General features: G+C 49.4%; 2 pseudogenes; one reads left to right on the top strand and one right to left on the bottom strand.

Annotated features, from left to right (window-relative positions):
• The window catches only part of LOC129327844 (zinc finger protein 420-like), a 107,014-nt pseudogene extending 101,158 nt beyond the window's left edge, over positions 1 to 5,856 (top strand).
• Positions 5,857 to 14,625: 8,769 nt separating this feature from the next.
• On the bottom strand, positions 14,626 to 24,447 carry LOC129328772 (zinc finger protein 420-like; annotated as a pseudogene).
• Between the last annotated feature and the right edge of the window lie 1,879 nt (positions 24,448 to 26,326).

Raw genomic sequence — 26,326 nt, 5'->3', positions numbered from 1 at the left:
TGCTCCTCTGCCTCCTTGTCAGCCTGTCGCGGGGATTGGGAACATGACCTCCTGGCAGGATTTCGTGGCCTGGTTCCAGCAGTCCGTGCCCTTCCTGCAGCAGCCTTCGGTTCCGCCTCAGCCAATCGGGCACCCTGCGCCCGCTCCTCCAACGGCTGGCATGCTTCTCCACCCGTCGGTTCCTGCGGCTCGTCCATCGGCCCCGATCCGGTCTTCGGTTCCGACACAAACCTCGCCGGAATTTTCGGATTCCGAGGATGAGGAGGGTCTGGCTTCCCCGTCAGAGTGCTCTTCGGATGCGGCTTCTGACCCCTCCCCGGATGACACCGTGGGTGGGCCCCGTTCGTCATCCCCGAACGACGACTACAGGCTGTTCTCCGAGCAAATGGTGAGGATGGCTGCCGCGCTGGAGATAGACGTCTCCTCCACGACCTCCAAGCCCAAAAGCAAGCTGCTAGAGGCGCTGTATTCGGGGTCTCCCGCATCGGTGGCATTTCCCCCTGTGGAGGATTTTGTTGACAACGCTCTTGCGCTCTGGCAAGCACCGGCGTCCATGCCGGCGACGGCGAAGAAGGTTGAGAGGTACTACCGTTTAAAGCAGGACGATTGCCCTTACCTCTTCAATCACCCGAAGCCCTCGTCCATCGTGGCGGAGGAAGGCCAGGCTCGGTTCCATTATGGTTCCTCGTCGGCTCCATCAGACCGTGAGGGCAGGAAACTGGATGGCATGGGCAGGAAGCTCTACTCGTCCGCTTCTTTGGGATTTCGTATTGCCAACTTCCAGGCCATAATGGGATCCTACAACTTGTTCCTCTGGAAACGGCTGTCCTCTTACCTCTCCGATCTCCCTGAAGATCGCCGCCACTTGGTGAAGGCCCTCCAAGCTGAGGCCATGAGGCTGTCAAAACAGCAGATGACAGCTGGCAAGGACGCCGTCGACTCTGCAGCGCGCTCGATGGCAACTTCGGTGGTCTTGCGCCGACACGCCTGGCTCCAATCCACGGCCCTGCCTCCGGAGAAGAGGGCGAAAGTGGAGGACTTCCCCTTCGAGGGACCCCAGCTCTTCTCAGAGAAGACGGATGAGTCCCTCTCCCTGATGAAGAAGAACCAGCAAACAGCCAAGTCCCTGGGAGTCGCCCCTTCTACTCAGCCGTCGGGTCCGAGGTACCGGTACGGTCGGTTCCGATCCTACCAGACCCCTTATCAGCCTTACCAGCAGCGTCAGGGGCGTTTCTTCTCGGGCCAGTCCTATGGCCACCGATCCTACTCGGCCCAGCAGCGTCACTCCTCCAGGCGCTCCGGCCGGTCCAAGGGCAGGCAACAACCCTCTTCGCCCAAACCTTCAACCTCCGGGCAGAAGCCCTCGGTCTTCTGACTGAGCCTGGACACTCCCCTGTTGGCCTCTGAGGACACCCCCTCTGCTGCCCGATTTCTGGACAGGCTTCGGCCTTTTTTGCCCTGTTGGCAACTTGTTACATCTGACACTTGGGTCCTGTCCATTGTGGCCCATGGTTACAGATTGATGTTTACAGATGCACCTCCTCTTTCTCTCCCTCCCCATTGTTCTCCATGTTGTGATGTTGTGTTACACAATAATGTTATAGAGTTGGTGAACAAAGGTGCTGTCCGGGTGGTCAATGTCGCTACTTCCCCTTGGGGGTTTTACTCGAGGTACTTCCTTGTGGATAAGAAGGATGGAGGTTCCCGGCCCATTTTGGACCTTAGGGGCCTCAACAGTTATTTAAGGGTTGAGAAATTTCGGATGTTGACCCTGACACGGGTCATAGAGCTCCTGGAGGTTGGCGTTTGGCTAGCTATTCTAGACTTAAAAGACGCCTACTTCCACATCTCCATTTTCGAGAGCCACAGAAAATACCTGCGGTTTGTCTATGGGGATTCTGTGTATGAATATACGGTGTTGCCCTTTGGGCTGGCCTCTGCACCCAGGGTTTTTACGAAGTGCATGGCCACCGTGGTGGCATACCTACGGTCCAAGGGATGCTTTATCTACCCATACCTGGATGACTGGCTCCTGGTGGGACCCTCAGCTGACTCGCTCCGGGCCCATATTGCCCTCACTTTGTCTGTACTGGCTAGGTTGGGCTTGGTGGTTAATGGGGATAAGTCTATCCTGACCCCGGGCACAGCCATTAGGTTTATTGGGGTTCACTTCGATTCGCTACAGGGCAGAGCCTACCTGCCCCCGGACCGCTTGGCCAGGCTTTCCTCTCTAGCCCGGCATTTTCTGCACAACCGGTATCAAACTGCCCTTTTGATCCAAACCTTGCTTGGCCTTATGGCCTCCTCCACAGGGGTGGTTTTCTTTGCACGCCTCCATATGAGGCCTCTGCAAAACTGGTTCGTTCGGAGGTACAACCCCCTCACTATGGGCCAGCATCAGAAGTTCTCCATCCCCAGGGTGGTGCAGCGCTCTCTGGCCTGGTGGGCTGTCCCTGGAAACCTGTCTGAAGGTTGTCCTTTCGGCCCCTTCCTGGCAGAGGTCACCGTCTATACTGACGCCTCCAACTTGGGATGGGGAGGACGCTGTGGGCAGCTCTCAGCTCAGGGCGTCTGGTCCCCGTCTGAGGCATCCATGCACATCAACCTTTTAGAGCTTAGAGCGATCCGTTACTCCCTTGCTTCTTTTGCAGATGCCATCCGGAACAGGAGGGTTCAGGTCCTGTCGGACAATACCACAGCCTGCTACTACCTCAACAAGCAGGGAGGAACGGTCTCGCTCAAGCTCTGCAGGGAAGCAACGACTCTCTGGAAATGGGCCATGGTCAACAACGTCCTTCCCAGGGCCGTTCACATTGCAGGGGAGCTCAACACCGCAGCGGACACGCTAAGCAGGGTGTTTCTGCCTCAACACGAGTGGTCCCTCAACAGGGCTTACCTCCACCAGGTTTTTCGCACATGGGGTACACCTCTCATCGACCTCTTCGCCACGGCCCACAACACGCAGGCCCCGCTGTTCTGCTCCCGGGCCGGAATTGGCCGTCACTCCCTAGGGGATGCCTTCCAGATACCCTGGTCCCCAGGGCTCTTTTATGCCTTCCCGCCCTTCCCACTCCTGCACAAGGTCCTCTCCAGGATGAGGGCCTTCAACACCCACTGTATCCTGATCGCCCCGAAGTGGCCTCACCAGGATTGGTTCCCTCTCTTACTCTCCCTTTCACAGGGACGGTGCCTAGTTCTACCACCGGCCCCGGACCTATTGACCAGGGATGGGGTCAGGCACCACAATGTGGCAGTTCTGAGCCTAGCCGCCTGGCTCCTGTGCGCTCCGGAGTAGGCCTCTCCTCAGAGGTTCTTAAGGTCATACTGAATGCCAGGAAGCTTTCAACAAGGCTGTCCTACCAGAGGAAGTGGTCCCGTTTTTCCGGGTGGTTGGCCCCCAAGGGGGTTTCTCCCTTTGATTGCCCCTTACCTATCATTCTGGACTACCTCCTGTATTTGTGCTCACAGGGTCTTGCCTTCTCGAGCATTAAGGTCCACATGGCTGCGATCTCTGCTTTCCACGAGCAGATTGACGGAAAGACCGTTTTTACCCACTGGCTTTCCAAGCAGTTCCTGAAGGGCCTGTTCAAGACCTTCCCTCCTAGGGCCCCTCCCATTCCTCAGTGGAGTCTGTCCCTGGTTCTCTCCCAACTGATGCTCCAGCCCTTTGAGCCCCTGTCCGCCTGTCCCTTGCCTTTGCTCACGCAAAAGGTAGCCTTTCTGGTGGCGGTCACGTCCTCTAGACGTGTTGGGGAGCTGTCTGCCCTGCGGTGTGACCCTCCCTTCCTGCAGTTTTTCCCTGGTACGGTCATGCTCCACACTAGCATGGAGTTTCTGCCCAAGGTGGTCTCCAAATTTCACCTGCAGCAAAAGGTGTTCCTCCCTTCTTTCCGACACCCTCGTCTCCAGGGGAACGTGCACTACACACATTGGATGTAAAACGTGCTTTATTGTTTTATTTACATCGCACCAAATGTTTCAGGAAGTCTCCTGCCCTGTTTTTATGTTACTCTGGCCCTCGCAAGGGCTCACCTGCTTCTGCTCAGTCCATCTCTCGCTGGATTGTGTCTACGATTAAACTTTGTTATCGGCAAGCTGGAGTCCAGTGCCCCTTGTTGGTTACCGCTCATTCCACTCGAGCGCAAGCTGCTTCTGCTGCCTTCCTGCGAGGAGTGCCGCTCCGGGACGTCTGCCAAGCTGCGACGTGGTCCACTACAGACACTTTTATCAAACATTATTCTGTGGACGTGAATGCACGGCGTGAATCAGCTGTTGGCACGGCTGTCCTGCATTCTTTGTTCAAGTAGACACTCACACCCGCCCCCATTGGTGAGATGCTAGTTATTCTCCCAATGTGGGGCTGCACAGAAGGACGAAGACGATAAACAGGGTTTCTCACCTGTAACTGTTGATCGTCGAGTCTCTTCTGTGCAGACACACATTCCCTCCCACCTACCCCGCTGTGAGTGTTTGGTTAATTGAGTTTCTCCGGCGGCTCAGGTGAACTGAGGGAATGCCGGGGACGTTCGGATATATATGCATTCAAAATTGGCGGGAACACCGGCGCGCATGCGCGGTGGATCCGAACGTCCCCTTCACATCTCTAAAAGCTAGAAAAATCTTTTCCGCGGCTGGCCTGTGCCTGCGCAGTCCCAATGTGTGTCTGCACAGAAGAGACTCGACGATCAACAGTTACAGGTGAGAAACCCTGTTTTTTTCAAAGGCAAACTGGGGATTTAAAGCTGGACCTTTGAGATCCTAGTCAGATATTCTACCCACTAAACCACAATTCCTCAGGGACACACTTAAGCCTCTTTTGTTTTGTAAAGAAGGAGATATTTTCCTTACTCCCTTTCTGTGCTTCCTTTTGTGCCTATGAGGAAAAAAAGTGGTTTACACTGATTTCTTCCCCTTCATTTCATCCATACAACAACCTTGTGAGGTAGTTCTGGCTGAGAGTATGTGTTTAGCCCAAAGCCAGCTAGGAACGTCCCATGGCCGAGCGGGGATTCAAACCCAGATCTCCATGATCCCAGTCCAACGTTCTCACCACTACCTAACTACACATCACAGGATTCTCATAGGGGAGAAGCCATATAAATACTTGGAGTGTGGAAAAAGTTTTTCTCGTAATGGCAGCCTAATTGTGCATCGCTGGACTCATATAGGGGAGAAGCCATATAAATGCCTGGAGTGTGGCGAGAGTTTTTCTGAGAATGGCAGCCTAACTAAGCATCAAAGGATTCATACAGGGAAGAAGCCATATAATTGCTTGGAGTGTGGAAAGTGTTTTTCTTGCAATAGCCACCTAACAGTGAATCAAAAGATTCATACAAAGGAACAGCCATATAAATGCTTGGCATGTGGAAAGAGCTTTTCTCAGAAGAGCCACCTAACTGTGCATCAAAGGATTCACACAGGAGAAAATTCATATAAATGCTTGGAGTGTGGAAAGAGCTTTTCTCAGAATTGCAGCCTAACTGCACATCAATGGATTCACACGGGTGAAGCTATATAATTGCTTGGAGTGTGGAAAGTGTTTTTCTCGCAATAGCCATCTAACAGTGCATCAAAGGATTCACAGAGGAGAGAAGTCATAAAAATGCTTGGAATGTTGAAAGAGCTTCTCTGAGATTGGTACATTAAGAGCACATTGAAGGATTCACACGGGGGGAAAGCCATATAAATGTTTGGAATGTGGAAAAAGCTTTTCTTATAATTGCCTCCTAACAGTGCATCAAAGGGGAGAAGCCATGTAAATGCTTGAAGTGTGAAAAGAGTTTTTATAAGAATGGCAGCCTACCTAAACATCAAAGGGTCAACACTGGGAAGATGTCATATAAATGCTTGGAGTGAGGAAAGAGCTTTTCTCACAGTTACATCCTAACTGCACATAAAAGGATTCAATGCCTGGAGAAAGTGCTATGTTCATAGTGGCTGTCTTACCTTATACCACAAGAAAGTATTATAGTCACAGTTAATTTTCTTTGCATCAGTCTTGCAGAATTCTGCAGATTTAGTCAAAAGGAGTACTGAATACCACTTGGAATTGTTCTGTTTTTCTGTTATTTGTTTTGTTGCCTATTTTAATTTTAGGTGGTTGGATAGTTTTGGTTCTCTTACATAAAATTAAATGGTTGTTTCATTTCTGGACATGGTTGATTGCATATATATTGCCTCAACAGATTTTTTTTTTAAATTAAGTTTATGAAAAATCAGAAACTTAACAAAACAAAGTTCCCACACTGGTTCTTTAAGCCCCCAAAATTCACCCCCTCAGGGGGTAAAAAGGGGTCACCTGTGTTTTCCCAAAAGGATACAGCTTCCCTGTGTACCTCGGGGGCTGCTCATCCCCCCCCCCCGGCCAACTGCCAACTCAGCCACTCTGCCCTGAGGTCATTTGCATATGCAGCCTTGATTGGTGGAACTCTGTTCTGAGGGTAATAATCAGCTCAACTGCAGACAGTTGAAGAAAGACAGTACAAGAATGCTGAATGGGGGTTTTATATAAAAGCCAGTGTGGCAATTAAGTTTTTAAGTGTTCATGGGGAGATGGTGCAGAACCTTTCTAGGGGCCATTTCGATGTGAACATCTCCCATGAACCTGCCAAAATGCCCATCACACCACCTCTCCCTTACTCCAATTCCACCTCACACCACTTGCGAGCATCGCCTTTTACTGCCCCCAAGAAGCCTTCTGGCAGATGTTGTGCAAGGTACCCTGATGCTAAAAGGAGGAAGAGGTGTTTTGAGGCACTGAGCATAACCCTTAAAGATGTCAGGGGCAACAAGAGAGTGATGGGGGAGTCACCGTGCTGCTAGCTGGAGACTTCGGGTAGACTTTGCCAGTAGTCCCAAGGGGAACTTGAGCTGACAAGGTTACTGGGTGTGTGTGCCCAGGCATCGTATCTGTGGCCTTTCATCAGGAAATTCTCACTAAGAAAGAACATGAGGGTCCACTTGAGTGGCGAGGTGTCTGCTAAACTCCTACTAAAAATAGGGGTAAGAATATCCCAAGTCCAAGGGAAAGGTGACCATCCCTGCAGACCTGGGCACAGTAGTGACAACCCTAGCAGACCTAATAGCCCTGATATACCCTGATATCGTCACTGCCATGGAAAAGCCTTTGGCCTGGCTGTGGAAGCGTGCCATTCTGACCCCCGAGAACAACAAGGCTGCCATCATTAAGGAAACACAACTCCCATCAAGGGCCAGAAATGGAGTACAGATCCAGATTGGCACAGTGGCGCAAATGGATGATGTGGTCCACTACCCTGGGAAATTCCTCACCACCCTCCTGGCTTTCCAGCCCACAAGCTTCTCCAAGTAGGAGTTCCAGCACCTCAACCCGCCCAAACTCTGCAATGGCACCAGACTGTGAGTGAAAGCCCTCCATAGGAACATAATGGAGGCCACATTGTTCACTGGCAGTGCTCGGGGGGGGGGGGGCGCAGGACTCGCTGTTCATACCACGCATACCACTCATACCAGCAGAGAACCCCTCTGAATTCAAGAGACTGCTGTTCTCCCTCAAGGCCTGCTTTGCTATGAGGATTAACAAGTCCCAGGGGCTGACTCTGAAGGTGGCAGGAATTGACTTGAGGGAGGACTGCTTCTCACAGTCCTCCAGAGGGAGCTCAGCCAGCAGCCTGGTGATCCTAGCTCCAGAGGAGAAAACCACCAATGTGGTCTACAAAGAGGTCCTTCAGTAGAAAAAAATAGTAGTATGCAGGGGTCGTAGAAAAAGAGCTGGAGGAACTTATTATCATAACTCATTAGCATATGCCACACCCCTTGACAGCACTGGAAATGTGTCATTGGCGTAACTGATTTGCATATGCCACACACCCCTGGCATCACCTATTCTGGCTGTTTTGGACCAATCCTGGCCATTCAGGGCTGAAATTGGGCCCAAAATGGCAAAAAGGGGATGAAAATGGCCGAAAAGGGGCCCAAAATGATCAGGATCGGGCCGCTGCTGAGTGGGAGAGTGATCCACCACCCGTCAGAGGCCCAATCTGGGCCATTTCAGCCCCAATCCAGGCTGAAACGGGTCCAAAATGGCCGAGACTCAGGTGGGTGGGGCCACCTGTCATGTGACCTCTTTGGGGAACTACCGGAACTGCGTTCCTGCACGTTCCCCCTCAAAATGAGCCCTGGTAGTATGTATTTTTCACTTTATTTCTTGCTCCGTAACCTTTACCTTTTAAAAATATATTCAATATAAATATTACATTTTGAAATTCACTTCATCAGTTTTAGGCATCACTTTATTCAAAAACTTTTGTGAAGCTCGGTTACTATGCTATTATACCACAAAATCAACTCAAACTCCTCCACAAACCAAAAAATGTTATGTACCCATTAAGTATTATAACTAGATTTAAAGTAGTTAAATACTGTAGCAAAGCACGGGCATGAAGCTAGTTATTTAATAAAGCTATGGATATTTTTCCTTCTGGTGTCAGGAGTTGCTGACTGACTGTGTGCCTATCCCCTCAGAAATGATCCCAGAGCTTGAAGTGTCTCAAACTAAGGGCCAGACCACTGCAAGGCTACTAGGGGTCTCAGGTGGCTGTCTCAACACCTAGCAACAGTAGCCAGGGCTCTCTGGGTCTCTAGACGCCTCCTAAAGAGCAAGATTCAGGACTTGTAGCACCTTAAAGACCAATTAGATTTCCAAGGGATGAGCTTTAGGGAGTTCTGAGTAGAAATCTAGCTACTGGATCCAAATCTTGCTCTTCTACTACAGAGCAATGTGGCTTCCCACCTGAAATCACCTCCTAAAGGGAATATGCAGCGATGGATTAGCAGGCCATGAGACTTCACTGTGACGTTTTAAAAAGGGGATTAGACCAAGGAATTGAGTAGAAGTCCATCACTGACCTAGGTGGCTCAAGAAGTGCCCCCCCCCCAGGGCTGGGAGCCAGATCCCCAAGCCTGATAGCCTGTGGTCCAGACGTAGGACCTCCGTCTTCTCTGGGTAGCACATTCAGAAAGCTTTGTTCAGCGAATGGAGCTGTTGAAACTGTCGCAGCAGGGGGTGCAGGAAAGGCACTTTGGCAGGTATATAGGGACACAGACATTAAGGGCTTTGTAGATGATAACCAGAATGTTGACTTGAACCCAGGGACTCATGAAGTGTTTGCAGAAGAGGAGTAATACCTCCTAGATCCTGATAGTAATTAGGCTGCAGCATTCTGTACTAACTGGAGTTTCAGAATTGACTTCAAGGGCAGACCCGCATAGAATCCACTATAGCAGCCTAACCTGAAGGTCACCGTTGCATGGATCCCCTTGACCCTGAGAGGAAGATTATGACTTTTTCTGCCACAAGCAAGCGTATCAGGCTGTTCCTTGGCTGTTCATATTTTGTTTTAAGATATAGTCATTCACAAAGATTCTTTAAAAATCCACTTTATAACTTCCAGTCATTCCAGGAGCTTCTTGCTGTAGTTTAGTAGTTAAGCGGTTGGGCTGCTGTGAATCAGAACTGGTTCGAGTCCTACTACTGCCATGAGTTCTACAGCGAGACACGGGTAAACCTCTCCTCTCAGCCCCAGTTCCCTAGCTGTATTGTGGGGGTAATAACAACACTGACCTTGTTCACTGCTCTGAGTGGGCACTAATCTGTCCAGAAGGGTGGTGTACAAGCACACTATTATTACTAGTATCAATATTCCTTTAGAACTCTCCAGTCCAGCAAGCAGGGAGTGGCTGGGCACAGGGAACCTTGCCAATCTCCTCCAAAGGGAACTCCAGAGAGGCCTTCTCTAGCACAGGACACGCCAAGGCGGTTTTCCTGTGGGTCTCTTTAGTGCAGGTGTGGCCTGACTTCGCCTAGTTTGTTTTTTGGCCTTTTCAAACATTGGTTTAGGCTATTGTGCAAATAGCCTTAGAATTAAAGATGTTATGTAGAGGCTTGTGCTCAATAGTGATTTCAGCCAGAACAGATACACAACACAAGCCCAATGTGAGCCAATATATACACTCAAACGCTGCTCCGATAATAACCAATAATAACATGCACCCTACAATATCATTATTTGCATTAACTATTAACTTCAATGTATCAGATTTGCAGGCCAGCGATTGGTCTTTATTACTTTGGACCGATTGGCTGCTGCCTATGTTACTGGAATTGGTCTCCTTACAATAGGTATGATTTATGGGGGAATTAGCAAGCAAGGAGGATAGCTATACGAGAGGTCCAGTAACTGCGTAGCTCAATCACCAGCTTAACCAAATCCTCTCCCCAATAGAACAAGCTAGTCTGGTGCTTAATATCAAACAATAACTTTTATTAAAATACAAAACTTCATGCACATACTCACCAATTACTGGGGAAAATAATTATACACACACACAGAGTCCTAAGAAATATAGCTAGAAAGTGGGAATAGAGAAAGAGGAGCAAGTATATCTACTTTTCCTGGAAAGCAGTCCTGTTCACAATGAAGAGAGAGAGAGAGAGAGAGAGAGAGAAGCAGCTTCAAACATCCAGCGTCTTTGGCAAGGCAAGAGGCTTAGGGCAACCTCAAAGGAACAACACTTTTGGATCCAATAAGCATGCACGATTTGAATGGGGCTAGGGGGTCTGCCTTATAGGTAAAATGTGTCCCAAGGTGGAAGGAATGCACCTAGCAGTTAGAACAAAAATTCCAATGGTCAGTTCCTGGGTTTGACAAAAGACTTGATTGCATTAAGTGGTAGCTGCCAGGGTGTGTGAATGCAAATGCAAAATTAGTGCTAGTGCTGCACAAAGAGTAGTTTGTGGGAGAAGTCTACCGGAGCTAAGTTAATGAATTTAGGCGAGGTGTACAATGTTCCAGGAACGACTGTTTATACTTATGAATGTCATTTGATTAGCTCCTCAATCATGGACAGATGATCTCCTCATAGAAGGAGGGAAAGGAATGTGTGAAGCGGGGATGCCTCTGTGAGACCTTTGTTGAGCTAGACCCTTCCGGGGCTGGGATGGCTAGCAAATCCAATCATACCTCGAGCCCTCCGCATTCCAATGCGGCATTCCTCACATGCCTGGTTCTCTTGGGCAGGATGTAGCAATGGTTAGAGGGTTTCTAGTGGCCATACAGTAGCCATTTTAAACTCCAGAGGCCTGTATACTGTTAAGATCATAAGCAGCCATATGAAAACTGCTGTAAAAATGGTGAAGGTGGGGCTGACTGCTTACACCTACGGATAGTAACCAATGAATGTGCAGCCAGCAGAAAAACAACCAATAGGACTGACAGCTTTAACAGCTTAAGCTCAGATAGAAGCTTAGTCAGTACTCAACACTCAACGAACCAACAGACATGAGGGGCCTTGCTGAGCCCTAAGGCAACCCAGTACCTAACAGTCCCTCTCTGGCCAAGGGCAGTCAAAATGAAACTGCAAGTTGCCAGATGGAACCCGACACAGGCACATATCAGAGAGCTTTGGGGACAGAACTCGGAAGGGGTTTTCGCACCCGCATTCCATCTCATTCATGCAAAGGACCCTGGGAGTGGGGGGAGGGGCTCTGACTGCAAATGCATGCTAAGCAACTCACTGGTTGGTCAAGCTGGTCAGGCTGCACTGTGGGATGCTCTTTGGATTTTGGACGTTGAAGTCCTGCCTGAAATATCGTGCTCGGGCTTGACAAGATAACATCTTGTTTAGCAGACTGAAAGCATGTTTATTAGTGTTGGGGTAGTTTTAATTTTTATTGTTTTCTTCTCTTGTTTGCATACTTCTATCATGGCATTCATTTGCACTTCTTTTAATAAACTTTGTGAATCATATTTCTATGCCATTATTTGGGTTTCAGCACTTTAATCTCAATCCAGTACCTTGGCTTCTTTGCCGCAGCTATCCAAGTAATTGATTTTTGGAACTCAGTCTGCAAAGAGGTCTGCCTTGCAGGGCTGGCTTCAGGTTTAACACACAGCAGGACTGGAGGCTCATCTCTCAGTCTCACAGTGGAGGGCTAGTCAGACACTGGCAGTGACTCCGTTACCTAGGAAGTTAGGCTTTGCTCCTCAATGTTGAGTGCTTGAGCTCTTTACCCTCATACCAAAGGCCCCTTGTAGGACAAGGGTACTTGGTTACCTGGAGATCTCCCAGAATTACAGTGGATCTCCAGAACACAGAGATCAATTCCCCTGGAGAAAATGGCTGTTTTGGAAGTTGCACTCTGTGACGTTTTATCCCACAGAGGTCCCTCCCCCAAACCCCGCCCTCTCTAGGCTCCACCCACAAAATTTCTGGTATTTCCTAACCTGGGGTTGGCTACCTAAACGCTAAAGTGGATTTAGAGGAAGGTTTTGCCTTACTATGTGGTAGCCATGATCTCCTGGATCGGGACCAGTTTCTCTCTTTTATTTCCCCAAATCCTGCGTTGTGTGTGGGGAAGTGAAACCGGAGCACCTCTGCAGTAGTGTTCAGTTGGCTTCTCAGTGGGGGCACCTGGCAAAGGAAGGGAGCATAAATTCTGGTTTTCTGATGGGAGACATTGCCATGATGGCTTGGGGACCTTGTGTGTGTGAGAAATGAAAGATAAAGTATAGATCTTTAGATCACACAGGGTGAAGAACTGATGAGATCTTTCGAGAGCAATCCTAAGCAGACAGAAGTCCCATTTTATTTAATGGAGCTTGCCCCTGGTTTCCTGTTTCCCTTATACATGAGCTTTTCAAAGAATCCTACTATATAATTGAGTAAGCGTGTTTCAGACGACTCACTTTATACCCTGCTGTACCACCAGAGCAGCAGCAAAGGAAAGCCCAGGCAACTCCCCATATCATTCCAGAAAACATGCCATGGTGGGAAGCCCAGGCTGGGAACAGGAGCAAAGCAGGTGGCAATGCCCTCCCACCTTCACCCAGCTGATATTAGGAGCGGAGGAGGAGGCAATTCCCGCCCCTGCCTTAACCCAGCTGGTATTAGGAACAGAGCAAGTGGTCATGCCCACTCCCCACCTTAACCTAGCAGGTATTCAGAGTGGAGCAGGTGGCAATGCTCATCCCCCACCTTAACACAGCGGATATTAAGAGAGTAACACGTGTCAATGCCCACCCACCTTAACCCAGCTGGTATTAGGAGCAGAGAATGTGGCAATGCCCACCCCCACTTTAACCCAGCTGGTATTAGGAGCAGAGCAGGTGGCAATGCCCTCCCCCATGTTAACCCAGCTCGTATTAGGTGTGGAGCAGGTGGCAATGCCCCCCAACATAACCCAACTGGTATTAGGAGCAAAGCAGGTGTTAATGCCCACCCCTGCCTTCTCACAACTGGCATTAGAAGTGGAGCAGGTGGCAATGCCCCCCAACTTAACCCAGCTGGTATTAGGAGCAAAGCAGGTGTTAATGCCCACCCCTGCCTTATCACAAGTGGCATTAGAAGTGGAGCAGGTGGCAATGCTCACCCCCCCCACCTTTACCCAGCTGGTATTAGGAGTGGAGCAGGTGGCAATGCTCACCCCCTTAAGCCAGCTGGGATCAGGAGCAGAGCAGGTGGCAATGCCTGACCTTGCCCTAACCCAGCTGGTATTAGGAACGGAGCAGGGGGCCATGCCCCCCATTCATCCAAGTGGGATCAGGAGCAGAGCAGATGGCAATGCCCACCTCCTTCACCGAGCTGGGATCAGGAGTGGAGCAGGTGCCATTGCCCACCCAGCACCTTCCCCTGGGTGGAATCAGGCACAGGAGGCAATTCCCCTTCACCCAGGCAGCATAAGAAGGGGAGCAGGTGACAATGCCTGGCCCCTTCAGCTTACTGAAATAAGGCACTGAGCAGGTGGCAGTGCCCATCTTATCTTCACCCTGTTGGAATCAGGCACCAAGGAGGCAGCAATCTCCACCCCCCCCCTTCAACCTGCCAGAATCGGGAGCAGAGAAGGTGATGATGCTTGCACCCCCTTCACCCAGCTAGGATCAGGCTTGGAGCAGGCAGCAATGCCTGCCCCTCTTGCACGTAGCAAAGCTCAATGCCTGCCTTCACCTGTTGGGGATCAGGCAAGGAGCAAAAAGTAATGCCCACTCCTCCCTTCACCCAGCAGGGAACAGGAGCCAATGCCCACTCCCCTTCACCCAGCTAGGATCAGGCTTTTAGAAGGCAGTAACGCCTGCCCCTCTTCACCCAGCCGTAATCAGACACAGAGCAGAAGGCAATGCCTGTTTTCCCTTCACCCAGCTGGGATCAGGAGCAGAGCAGGTGTCAATGCCTGCCCCCCTTTACCCAACCTGTATCAGGTGTGCATCAGGTAGCAAAGTCCACCACCCCTTCACGTTATTGAGATCAGGTGGGGAGTGGCCAGCAATGTCCACCTCCTTCCTTCACTGGCCAGGATCAGTGACGGAGGAGGAGGGAATGCCTGCCTGCCCTCTCTCCCCTTTTTAGAGCCTGTTGTATTTTTTCCCAAAACGGGCTGTTACAATGTATTCCATTGTATTGCTTTAGGATCCCCTAATCCGATTTGCTCTGATGCAATATATTTATACTCTCTGCTGGATGCTTTCATCCATGTATGATATACATAAAATCTCAAGGAAGAAGCACATATGCACAACATAAAAGGTTTTTTCTCTTTTCAAACATGTGAAAGAAGACACATGAGACTTTTACGTTTGGATTTTTCCGGACTTTATTTACATTGCTCTGTACATCAGAACCTTTATATTGCATGAGTGCCAGCATAAAAAGAATTTGATATTTCTTGGTTATACCCTGTGTTTAGAAATTACATTGAAATGAGGTACAGCAATGCGCATTTAGTGTGATTTAATTGTACTTATTGGTTCTTTCCCTCCCGTGAGGATTCTCTGTTTGTTGCTACTTGTAAACGGGAGGTGCCTGTGGTTGTTGTTGTGATCAGACACAGAGCAGAAGGCAATGCCTGTTTTCCCTTCACCCAGCTGGGATCAGGAGCAGAGAAGGTGTCAATGCCTGCCCCCCTTTACCCAACCTGTATCAGGTGTGCATCAGGTAGCAAAGCCCACCACCCCTTCACGTTGTTGAGATCAGGTGGGGAGTGGCCAGCAATGTCCACCTCCTTCCTTCACTGGCCAGGATCAGTGACAGAGGAGGAGGGAATGCCTGCCTGCCCTCTCTCCCCTTTCTAGAGCCAAAACGGGCTGTTTCTAGTGTAGCATATTTCTCTAGACTCCATGTTGACTATATGGAGCTGAGAACAAAGGGAAACAGCCCCAACTTACTGGAAAAAATAATGGATTATTTCTAAAGGCCCTATTTCCAAGAACTAAGAACCTATGCTTATCATCTTCAGGGTATCTCAAGAAACAGAGGAATTGGGGTTTATACCAATTCTCTTTCTGCCCTTGCTCACTGATTGTGATTAAAGATCCTGTGTGTGCTTTTTGCTCTTTATATTTTGAGATATGACGGTCTGGTCCCTGTACCCATGTTAAGACCTATCCACATTAAGCTCCATCAAACTGGAGTGAGGAGAGGGGGAAGTAGAAGATCCCCTCATCCCCAGAGCGTGCGAGAGAGGCGCAAGTCCCTGAAAGCACCAAAGAGAGAGAGAGAAGTGGGACACGCAGCAATGGTTGGAGTCTTGAAGCGGCAAAGCAGAAAGGCACCTCTCCCACTCTCTTCCCTGGTCATCTTTGTTTTGAAGCAGGCACCAGGCTAGAGATTAACGCCAAAGAGACATACATGGCCTGAGGACGACAGGCTGCCCAATAAACCTGGGAAGATCTGCCAGTGGAGGGAAGAGAAAGAGAGAAACCAACATTGCACGTGGAAGCCAGGAACAAACTAGCCTGTGAGCATTTTTGCAGCACAATCCTGGACATCATCAGACTCTGCTTACCATATTTATCCTGCCTTTATCCACTAAGAATGTCTCCTAAGATTGATCCTTCTGACCTGGCCAAGTGGATCTGACCCAAAGGAACCCGTGGCTAGACTACCTTATCACACGCTAGATAAGTCTGCCCTTGAAGACCAGAACCTGTAGCTGGTACAGAAAGCTGCAAGTTAATTAATATGAGGATTGAGAAACAATGTGCACATGAAATGCTTTCTGGAATTGCTCCAAGGGCTATCCATTACTTTTCAGGCTCAGTTCCAGGTGCTGGTTCTGCCCAAGCAGAAGCATTTTCTCTTGTGGTTCCACCTGCGGGGATGGCCTGCCTGCTGAGATAAAAAAGGATCCTACCGTACAGAATATCTAAAAATCAATACTTTGATTAAAAAAGGATTTTAAACACACAAAAAGGCTATAGTTTTAATCTCAGAAAATCTTACACATTTTACTGTATTATGTATTAAATGTATTCCACTGTATTTATTTAGGATCCCCTAATCCGATTGGCTCTGATGCAATACTCTCCAGGCATTTCTATGGTTTCTCCCTTGAGTGAATTTTTTGATGGCTAAAAAGGGAATCTCTCCACCCAACAGTTTTTCCACATTCCAGGCATTCATGTGGTTTTTCTTCTGAGTGAATTCTTTGATGGAAAGTAATGCTTCTATTCCAGCTGAAGTGTTGTCCTCAATCCAAACATTTATATGGCTTCTCCCCTGTATGAATTCTCTTATGGAAAGTAAGGCTTCTTCTCTGACTAAAGCTTTTCTCACACTCCAGGCATTTATATGGTTTCTCCCCTGTGTGCATTCTTTGATGGGAAATAAGGTTGTCACGCCAACGGAAGTTTTTCCCACATTCCAGACATTTGTATTTCTTCTCCCCTGTGTGAATCCTTTTATGGACAATAAGTATTCCTCTGTGACTGAAGCTTTTCCCACACACCTGGCATTTATATGGTTTCTCCCCCTGTGTGAATTCTTTGATGGGAAGTAAGGTGTCCACCATGAAGGAACCTCTTTCCACACTCCAGACATTGATATGGTTTCTCCCCACTGTGAATTCTCTCATGGCAAGTAAGGTGTGCACTCTGGGTAAAGCTTTTTCCACAATCCAGGCATTTATATGGTTTCTCCCCTGTGTGAATTCTTTGATGGGTCTTTAGACTACCTTTCTGTTGAAAGGTTTTTCCACACTCCAGACATTTATGTTTTTTCTCCCCTGTGTGAATTTTTCGATGGCCACCAAGTTTTCCACTCTCACTGAAGCTTTTTCCACACTCCAGGCATTTATATGGCTTTTCCCCTGTGTGAATTCTTTGATGTGTTTTAAGGCTTCCACCATGACTGAAGCTTTTTCCACACTCCAGGCATTTAAATTTCTTCTCCCCTTTGTGGATTCTTTGATGGGAAGTAAGGTGAGATCTCTGACTGAAGCTTTTCCCACATTCCAGGCATTTATACGGTTTCTCCCTTGTGTGAAATCTTTGATGGGAAGTTAGGCTACCCCTCCAACGGAAGCATTTGCCACATTCCAGACATTTGTATTTCTTCTCCCCAGTGTGAATTCTTTGATGGGAAGTAAGGCTCGTACTATGACTGAAGCTTTTCCCACATTCCAGGCATTTATACGGTTTCTCCCTTGTGTGAAATCTTTGATGGGAAGTTAGGCTGTCCCTCCAACAGAAGCATTTTCCACATGCCAGACATTTGTATTTCTTCTCCCCTGTGTGAATTCTTTGATGGGAAGTAAGGCTCGTACTCTGGCTGAAGCTTTTCCCACAGTCCAAACATTTGAATTTCTTTTCCCCTGTGTGAATTCTTTGATGGGTGGTTAGGTTTCCACTCTGAGTGAAGCTTTTCCCACATTCCAGACATTTGTATTTCTTCTCCCCTGTGTGAATTCTTTTATGGACAATAAGTATTTCTCTCTGACGGAAGCTTTTCCCACACTCCAGGCATTTATACGGTTTCTCCCCTGTGTGAATTCTTTGATGGGAAGTAAGGTGTCCACCATGAAGGAACCTCTTTCCACACTCCAGACATTGATATGGTTTCTCCCCTCTGTGCATTCTCTCATGGCAAGTAAGGTGTGCACTCTGGGTAAAGCTTTTTCCACACTCCAGGCATTTATACGGTTTCTCCCCTGTGTGAATTCTGTGATGAGTCATTAGACTACCTTTCTGCTGAAAGGTTTTTCCACACTCCAGACACTTATGTTTTTTCTCCCCTGTGTGAATTTTCCGATGGCCACCAAGTTTTCCACTCTCACTGAAGCTTTTTCCACACTCAAGGTATTTATATGGTTTCTCTCCACTGTGAATTCTTTGATGGGAAATAAGGCTTCCACTGAAAGTGAAGCCTTTTCCACACTCCAGGCATTTATATGCTTTCTCCCCTTTATGAATTCTTTGATAGGAAGTTAGGCTATATTTCTTCCCATAGCTTTTACACTTCTCTGGTGGACGGTTTTTCTTTTTGCTACGAGTGTTGCAATGCATACTGATTCCTGATTTTTCAGAAATATTTTCCTCACTTGTAAGGCACTTATTCCTATTGTCTTCTTTGTGTATTTTTGGAATTAATTTAATTTTATGAGAGTTACCACCCTCCAAAAGACTGGAATTTCTCCTCCCTAGGGATGGGTGATTCCTCTCCTCCTTCCTCAGGGCATCACAATATTCAGTGTTGTCATTCACAAGTGGATGTTCTTTCTTTTCATTTTCTGACTTCCACACACCTCCTGCTGAAAGAAAATGTGAATACAGAGAAATAATGGTGCTTACAAATTAGGTAATGAAATAAAAGAAGTACTGCATGTAATAAAATACAGGAAGAAAGCATGAATGTAAAAGAAGTGAAGAGTCAAGTTTGCATTTAAAAAGAGAAACCAACGTCAGAAGTGAGATTTCTCTCTCCATTCCCCTTGCCCCACCAGTAGAAATAACGGTAGAAGTCCATCTTGCATATTTTCAAACATGAGACGCAATCCTGCCTCCCACCACAGCCAGCAGCTCCTATGGGGTCTGTGCTACATCCCAGGCGGCATTGGGCCAGCCTGACAGCCCCTCCAATGCCATCAGAGATTGTTTTCTCCCACCTGCTTTCCCTCTACCAGGGTGTCAGCTAAACAGCTCCTCATCCTGTGAAAACCACTTTGGAACATTATTTCAGGTACTGAATCAGCTTCATGGCTGGTGGCTCCATACAAAAGGCAATTAGCTGTTAACTGGAAGAGACAAATCCTGGCTAGGATTTAAAATAGAGTGGAAAGCCAGCATTTCTGCTGGAAAACGTGGAATCATTTTCAACACTGCCCTCTACTGGGGGAAGGAGAGCTCCTGCCACTCCAAGAGGAGAAGTCTCAGCTAGACTTGGACAAGAGTGATTTGAGTTGGGAGAAGAACGTTGTTTTTATCTCTTCAAGCTATTCCATTTCAGCATTCACAACCCATCCAAGATCTTCTGAGAAGAAGCTCAAACCGCGAGGACAAACAGAGCCAGAGAAATCCAAGCCCCTTTGGATGGAAGCACAAGCAACACTCCAGTCCCACAACAGATGAAGCAGCTACCTGCCAATCCCTCCTCTTCATCAGAGCCACGGAGAAACAGCGCTTGCTCTTCTTCCAGCCAGGATATGAGGTCAGGTTTGGCCATCCCAGGTTCTTTTAATCAGAGGAAAGAAACAGAATTAGGACCCCCTCCAATGCACATAAATGGAGCATTTCCAAGCCAGCTTGACTCTCCTTCCAGAAATACCCAACAGGGAAGTAATAGGGGTGGGCTGGAATACCATATGCACCTACAAGGACCCTCTTGGCATTAGTAGTTCTGTGCCTGCTCCCAGCCAAGTGGAGGTGGAAATCCAACTAAGCAAGTGCAAGAGAAGCCAGCATAGTTCCCTCCACAACCACACCTGTGCCAGGGTCAGACAAGGCCCAGAGTGGAGAGGAGCCCCTGCTTTGACCCACCTTCTCCAGGCCAAGCATCCCTTGGGACACCTCTTCTGATGCCCTCTCATGTGGATCAGGCACAGGATTGCCAGGCTGGGGCTACTTATCTGGAAGAACGTAGAACCCACCCCAGAGGAAGGATTATGGGGAGTGGCAGAGATCAGCCACTGGGCCCTGGGCAGGCAGCCTGGGCACATCTTTCCACATCAGGACTTCCTTAGGGTCACTCCTCACAGCAAGGAGAAAACCAAGGAGAAAAGGGTCCTCACCCAGAGAGGCCACGTTCCCAAAATTCTCCAGCATGACCTCCTTGTACAGAGCCCTCTGGGCCGGGCTCAGCAGGGCCCACTCCCCCTGGGTGAAACACACAGCCACCTCTTCAAAGGACACCCCACTCTGGAAGAAGAAAGAAGAACCATTTCTTTACATCACTGGAAAGTTGGTCCATGAGAAAAAATCAAGCACGGATATCAAAATAATTCTGAAATGGCAGCAGCCAGGAGGGGACTGGAGCCCCAGGGCATCCCACTCTCAGTCTTCTTGGGGTCAGAGGACCAAATGGTTTGCCGGGGGGAAATTTGTGATAAAGTATTACCTTGCTCTCTGCACATATAATCCTAGATGCAGTGCAGCAATTTTCCTGCCGCCCCAGTGGGTAGTTTCAACATCTAGAAGCGGCAGGAAGGAGCCTGATCCTGTGAGCCCCGCAAGGGCGAAGGAAGCATTTATGTGGTTCTCTGCAGGTCTTCCCAATATCCCCCCCCCAGCCCCCTTTACCTGGGCAGGCTGCATGGCGGTTGTTTTCTTTTCCCCACGCAGAGGAGATGGCAGAGAAGGCATCAAGGGTGACTTTCCGTTGCTGCCTAGGAGAGAGAGGAAAAAGGAAGGGTAGCAAACCCTTTTTTGCTAGACACAAAGTTCTTTGCCAGCCCCTGGAGTTAACTACTCTCTGGCCTGTCTTTGGGGCACAATTCAAGAAACTCAAGGACTGTTTGACCCGACACGTGCTCACCCCATCCCACCTTATCTCCCTGCGTATGTGAACCGAATGACTCATTATTAGAAACCTGGCACGGGTGAGCCAGAAAAGATCCTGCAAACCTAGAGGTGCTTGGAGGATCCCCTCCTGAGGAGTGGGAAAGCAGTCAAGACTGACCAGCACTTTGAAAGAGGAAAGGAGCTCATTTTTTAAAGGGGAAAGGAAATGGCATTCTTTGGGGGCCTCATATGGAAGGAGCTGAGGGGGGAGGGAGGAAAGACCTGCTGGGGCCTGGCTGAAAAGAAGAGGAGGGGGCAGAAGAAGGGAGGGGATATTTTCCACCCTCCCTGCCAGTGCACTTTCCTGGCATTTCCTAGGAGTAAACCTTGGCTTCCATGGCAAATACTAGAGGAGGATTGGGAGCCAAATCTGTGCCAGGATGTTCCGATTGCCACTGCATGTCCTACTATGGTGCCGAAGCTGTTATCAGTTTTGAAAGACGTCAATTTTGAGGTGAGTTATGCCTGCCACGGGCTGAAAGCCTTCACTTCCACTACAAAGAACACATGTTGTCCACGATGCACACACACCCCCACCACGGTTTGGGGTATTTGTCCTGCACCGCCTCCCACTTCTGCCTGTTGCTTGGGATTCAAAATCCGCTTCCTGATTACAACTCTTTTGTCAGTCCCTGCGGTCCCTTCATTGGGGCACAATGTTACACTTTTAAAAGAACCTTTTAATGACTTCCTGGAGTTGGGTCCTTAGCCATGCAGGCATTCTTTTAGGCTTGGCAGGACCTTTACTAACCTGGGAGATGCATTCGACCTGGGCTTCAGTTTGTGTGGTTTTAAAGGGCTTCTAAGCATCCTCCAGGCATTTCTTTGACTCTCTCGTGATTCCCTTTCAGCCTCCTTTTAAATATTCCCCTCATTTTTGTACAGTTCCCTCTACTGAAATCAAGAGTGACATTTTCGACTTCAGGGGTAACTTCCCATTGACAAGAATGCTGAACGATGCTATGGCATTGTGGTCACAGTTGCCAACTGGTCTTGTGCCCTGCTCAGAACCAAGACTAAGATCACCACCCGTCTGGCTGGCTCTGCAACCTATGGTTCCCGTCTAAAGCCATTTATGCAGTCTAGGAATCTCATTTCTACAGCATGACTCAAGCACATGTTGGCCCACTCATTGGGAGGGTATTTGGGAGTCACCCATTAGCACAACATTATTTATGTTAGTCGCCTCCCTTGTTCCCTTCTCCATCTCAAGATCAGCCTCAAGGCTTTGATCAGGTGGGCCATAGGGCAACCTCATTTTTAAGTAACCCTTAGGGGTGGAAATACGGGGCCCCATCGCTTCTGTTGGGAAATGCATTCCCCTGATATTCTCAACCCCTCGCCCAACACCTCCCTCTCTGCCTGCAGAGCTGATTCCCCAGCAAGACCATTCCCCACTGATTCTCCCCAGTCCACCATGCTTCTGAGGCACCCCCTCCATCTAAACGGCCACCTGGCACCAAGCGCTCCAGCTTGGCTCCCCCATCTTGGCTCGGAGGCTTGGAGCATTGGCACCTGTCTTGTGTTTTCTTCTCCAACCCCCTTCTGCTCCCTCAGCCCCCTTGTCTCTGCGCAGGGCCCTCCTTTGCCATGCGACTCTGTCTCCCAAGTCCTATCCTGCTCCTCCCAATATTGCCCTGAGTGTTTACACTGTCATCACTTTGGACTGACTCGTCCCAAACTGGAGGCTCCGCAGCTCCTGTCAGCTTTGCCTGAGATTAGTTTAAAATCCGCTCTGCCACCTTTTGGATACCAAGTGGTTCAACTGAAGGCTGTCTCTGCCTCAGAAAATTCCTCACTGCCTAACAAGTCTAAGCCCTTCCGCACAGCACCACTTTCTCATCTACACTTTGAGACCCCTGCTCTGTGCCTGGCTAGTTGGCCCTGCGCTTGGAACTGGCAGCAGTTCTGAAAATGCTACGTTTGATTTCCTGGCCTTTAACTTTCTGCCTAATGAAGCAAATGATTCCTGCAGGAACACACAATTACAGAGCATCATGTCAGCAGCCTTTGCACCAAGCAGGCAACTCACCAAAATGCTTGTCCCCTAATAATCTCCTCACCCACTACCAACAGCCCTACTACCAGAAGGAGAAAAGGGAGCCTTAGCCAGAGAAGCCACGTTCCCAAAATATGCCAAGATGAAATCTCTGTACAGATCTAGGAGGGCACAGGAGTGTTTGGCCCAACATCACTCCCCCCACCCAGTGTTTCTATATGGGGAGTGGTCCCAACTTCCTTATTCATGTTTCCCCTCCCTTCCTTGTAATATTTTCTCACCACTACTACAACATTTTCCAAAGAAACTACTACTGTTTCTTTGGAAAATGGAAACACTCCCTGCATGTAGAAAACTAGCACTGCAAGGAGAAAGTGTTTGTCTCTGTCTCTGCCTGCTGGGCTGCTGTTCCATGGCAGGGAGCTTTTAGTTCAGGGAATCATTCCAAGATGCGCTCTCATCTCTAGTTGGAAGCCAAGCTGCCTTGAGTCCGCCTGCAGGGTTAAGCTCTTCACAAGGGGATACAGCCCACTCCATCACCTGGGGTCTTTGCCCCCATATTTTATCCATATGAAACAGTTCTAAGATTCAGACTTTTTCTACAAGTTCCAAAAAGGAGCCTTGTCTCTTCTCTTCTATCCAGTATTGCTGATCTAGAAGAGTTCCTGTAAATTTGGTTGATAATCTACTGCTCACCTGGAGGGAAACATCTTCTATCTACACACCCAGTGGGAGAGAAAAGCAGCCCAGAAATCACAGGAGATGGACCAGGATTTCCAAAAAATAAAAGGGAGGGGGAAATGCAACAGCACTAGAGAGGGGGGCAGGATGTCCTCTGACCCCCCCCCCTTCATGATCAAAGAGCAAAGGACACGGTGGACAACTCTGATTTGGGAGCTTCCTGGAGATTTGAGGATGCAACATAGGAAGGATTTGGGGAGGTACCTAAGCGGTGTACAACGCCATAGAATACGCCCTCCGAAGCTGCTCTTTTCTCCGTAGCCGGGAGCTCAGCTGCAGTTCCAGATCTCCAGCCACCACCTGTTTTCTGGCCTGATGTGGAAAGGGGCGGGCGGGGGGGGGAGCATTAACCCGGAGAAGCCCAGGCGACAAAGAAGCAGAGGGTGGCTGGAGGAGTTGGGGGCTCTCCTCCCCCCACAAGTCTGCTGCACTTCCCGATACTTCTCAACCCTGACCCATCGCCCCCCCTCTGCTCTAAACCCCCAAGAAGGGGAGAGCCCCCCCCGTAGGGGGGGAGCTCTCCCTCGCCCCCCCCATTTCTCTCTGCTTTGTTCTTGCATGGGAACCCCCTCCCCCAATATCCCCCGCAGCCCTTCTGAGCTCACCGGATTCCTCGCAGCCGTTCAAGCAGCAGCCCAGGATATTCAAACGGCTCCAGCAAGGGGCCAGGACAGGAAATGACTTTCCCACGTAATACACCACCCCCCTAGGACTTTATAGACTCTCTCAGCCCCCTTCAGGCGTCCATGTTAGAAAAGCGCAGTTCCTGGCAGGAGTGCCACAGACGGACCCGGGAGATCTGGAGTGGTTTCCGACCCGTCGCCGCCCGTCTCTCTCCGAGATCTCTCCTGCAGGGGCCTCCTGGTGAAGCTGCACAGAAGAGCCAAGAAACCTCCTCCCCTAAATTCCCAAATCCAGGCGGGGGGGGGGGGGGTCCGGGAGTCTCAGAGAACTGCAATTCCCAGAAGGCTCGGCGAGCCCCAGCGAGGAGACATTATTTCTTAGAGAGAGAAGGAGAAGGCGAGTGGGGCGCCATGGAGTTCGGCGGGGCCTCTCCTCCTCCTCCTCTGCGCCCCTTCCCTTGGCCGGAGGGAGGCTTTGGCGTTTGCGCGTCTGCAGGGGAGGTGAGTTTCGGGCTGCACGGAGGGATCTCGGGCGGGGAGAGAAAAGACACGTGTGAATGGGAGGAAGCGAGAAGGGCTGGAGGGAGGAGCGCAGAGCAGGGCGGCTTCCCGGGCGGGAGGGCTGCGGGGGCGCCTGCCTGTGTTGCCCCCTCCCTGCAGCCCGCCTGGGGGGGGTCGATGTTACTCTGAGCGGCTGGACGGACCGCGGCGCTGACCCGGAGGCTCCGTCGATCTCAGGGCCCCGAAGGTGGCCGCGCTCGCCCTGCCGGCTTAGAGCCAGAGGAGCTCTTTGTGCCCGCGGGCGAAGAGGCCTTTGGCCGCATTGGGCTCCTCCAGCTGCAAGGCTTTTCAGCTCACGCTTTCCCTTCCTCTGAGTCCAAAGAGCTTCACCCTCCCGAAGAACTCCGACATGACCGTCGCAAACTCGTTTAAGAGCCCAAGGGAGGTATCGTTGCTGCTAGAGAGGCAAGTTCAGGCATTTGGGCAAAAAATGCCTCCTTCCAACTCAGTCTGTCCCACAAGATGGCCCCCTGCCTTGACTCCGCCCGTGTGGTCGCTCCCCTGTAATGCACTCTGCTGAGATCTCTGCCCAGAGTCAGCTCTGCGTCTACAGTTGGTGCTGAGTTCCACTGCTTGGTTATTGCGATTATTATGATTATTGTTTATTAATAGTCCACCTTTCTAACTGGTATCCAAGGTAGAGTGCAAGTGAAATACAATATAATCAAGAGTTAGGGCTTTCACTGAGCACAAAAAATAAACTGAGCTCTGCCCGCCACCTGCATGGGGAGGCTGCGGGCCCTGTGCGTTGGCCCACCTTTACTCACGCACGCCATTCGCCTCGCGCTGTTGTGAGGGGGCACAGCACCACGCCTTTGCACGCAGGACAATGGAGCTGGCTGGGGCTCGAGTGGGAAGGAGGGAGGATTCCCAGCAGAGCGACCTCTGGTGCGCTCCGGCTTGTGATTGGCATAGAGTCTATAGACTGTCTTGGCGGGCCGCAAAAAACTCTGTAGCGGGCCGCATGTGGCCCGCGGGCCGCAATTTGCCCACCCCTGCTCCAGAGCTGTTGCACATTGCTCCATTTCTCTGTCATACACTTTATCCAGCAGTTTCCCTGCAACATCTGCTCTGCAGGGTGGACTGTATCCTGGTCTCAGTGACTGAACCATATTAATGAAATGTGGGTTCTCAGTCAGACGGAAAGAAGAGTTCGTTGCATAAACAAACTGGGCAATTTTTTCATCAATTAACTCTTTTTCTAATCTGCTCGTTTTTATCACAAACTTATCTATGGTGGTTCCAGGAGGGAAGGGTTTTTTCTTTCTTTTAGGTGATATACTGTGGGTGTCTGATGATGATGCAAATGAAGCACTATCCGGGATGGATAACTCTGAAACTGTAGAACAGGAGGATGGTGATCTTGAAGGTGGATAGTTTCCAGAATCCTTAATGTGGACGATGAATTCCCCTAAACAAAAAAGTCAATGCTGTTATTTTATTGTTTATACAATTTCTACTTATAGAGAACTTGATTCTCGAAAGCTTATGCTAAAATAAAATTGGTTAGTCTTAAAGGTGCTACTGGACTCTTTTTGATTCTGCTACCACAGACTAACATGGCTAACTTCTCTGCATCTACTTATTGTACAGCACTG

The sequence above is a fragment of the Eublepharis macularius genome, chromosome 4 (genome assembly GCF_028583425.1).
Source record: "Eublepharis macularius isolate TG4126 chromosome 4, MPM_Emac_v1.0, whole genome shotgun sequence".
Lineage (NCBI taxonomy): Eukaryota > Metazoa > Chordata > Lepidosauria > Squamata > Eublepharidae > Eublepharis > Eublepharis macularius.
This window is presented reverse-complemented; position numbering and strand designations above follow the sequence as displayed.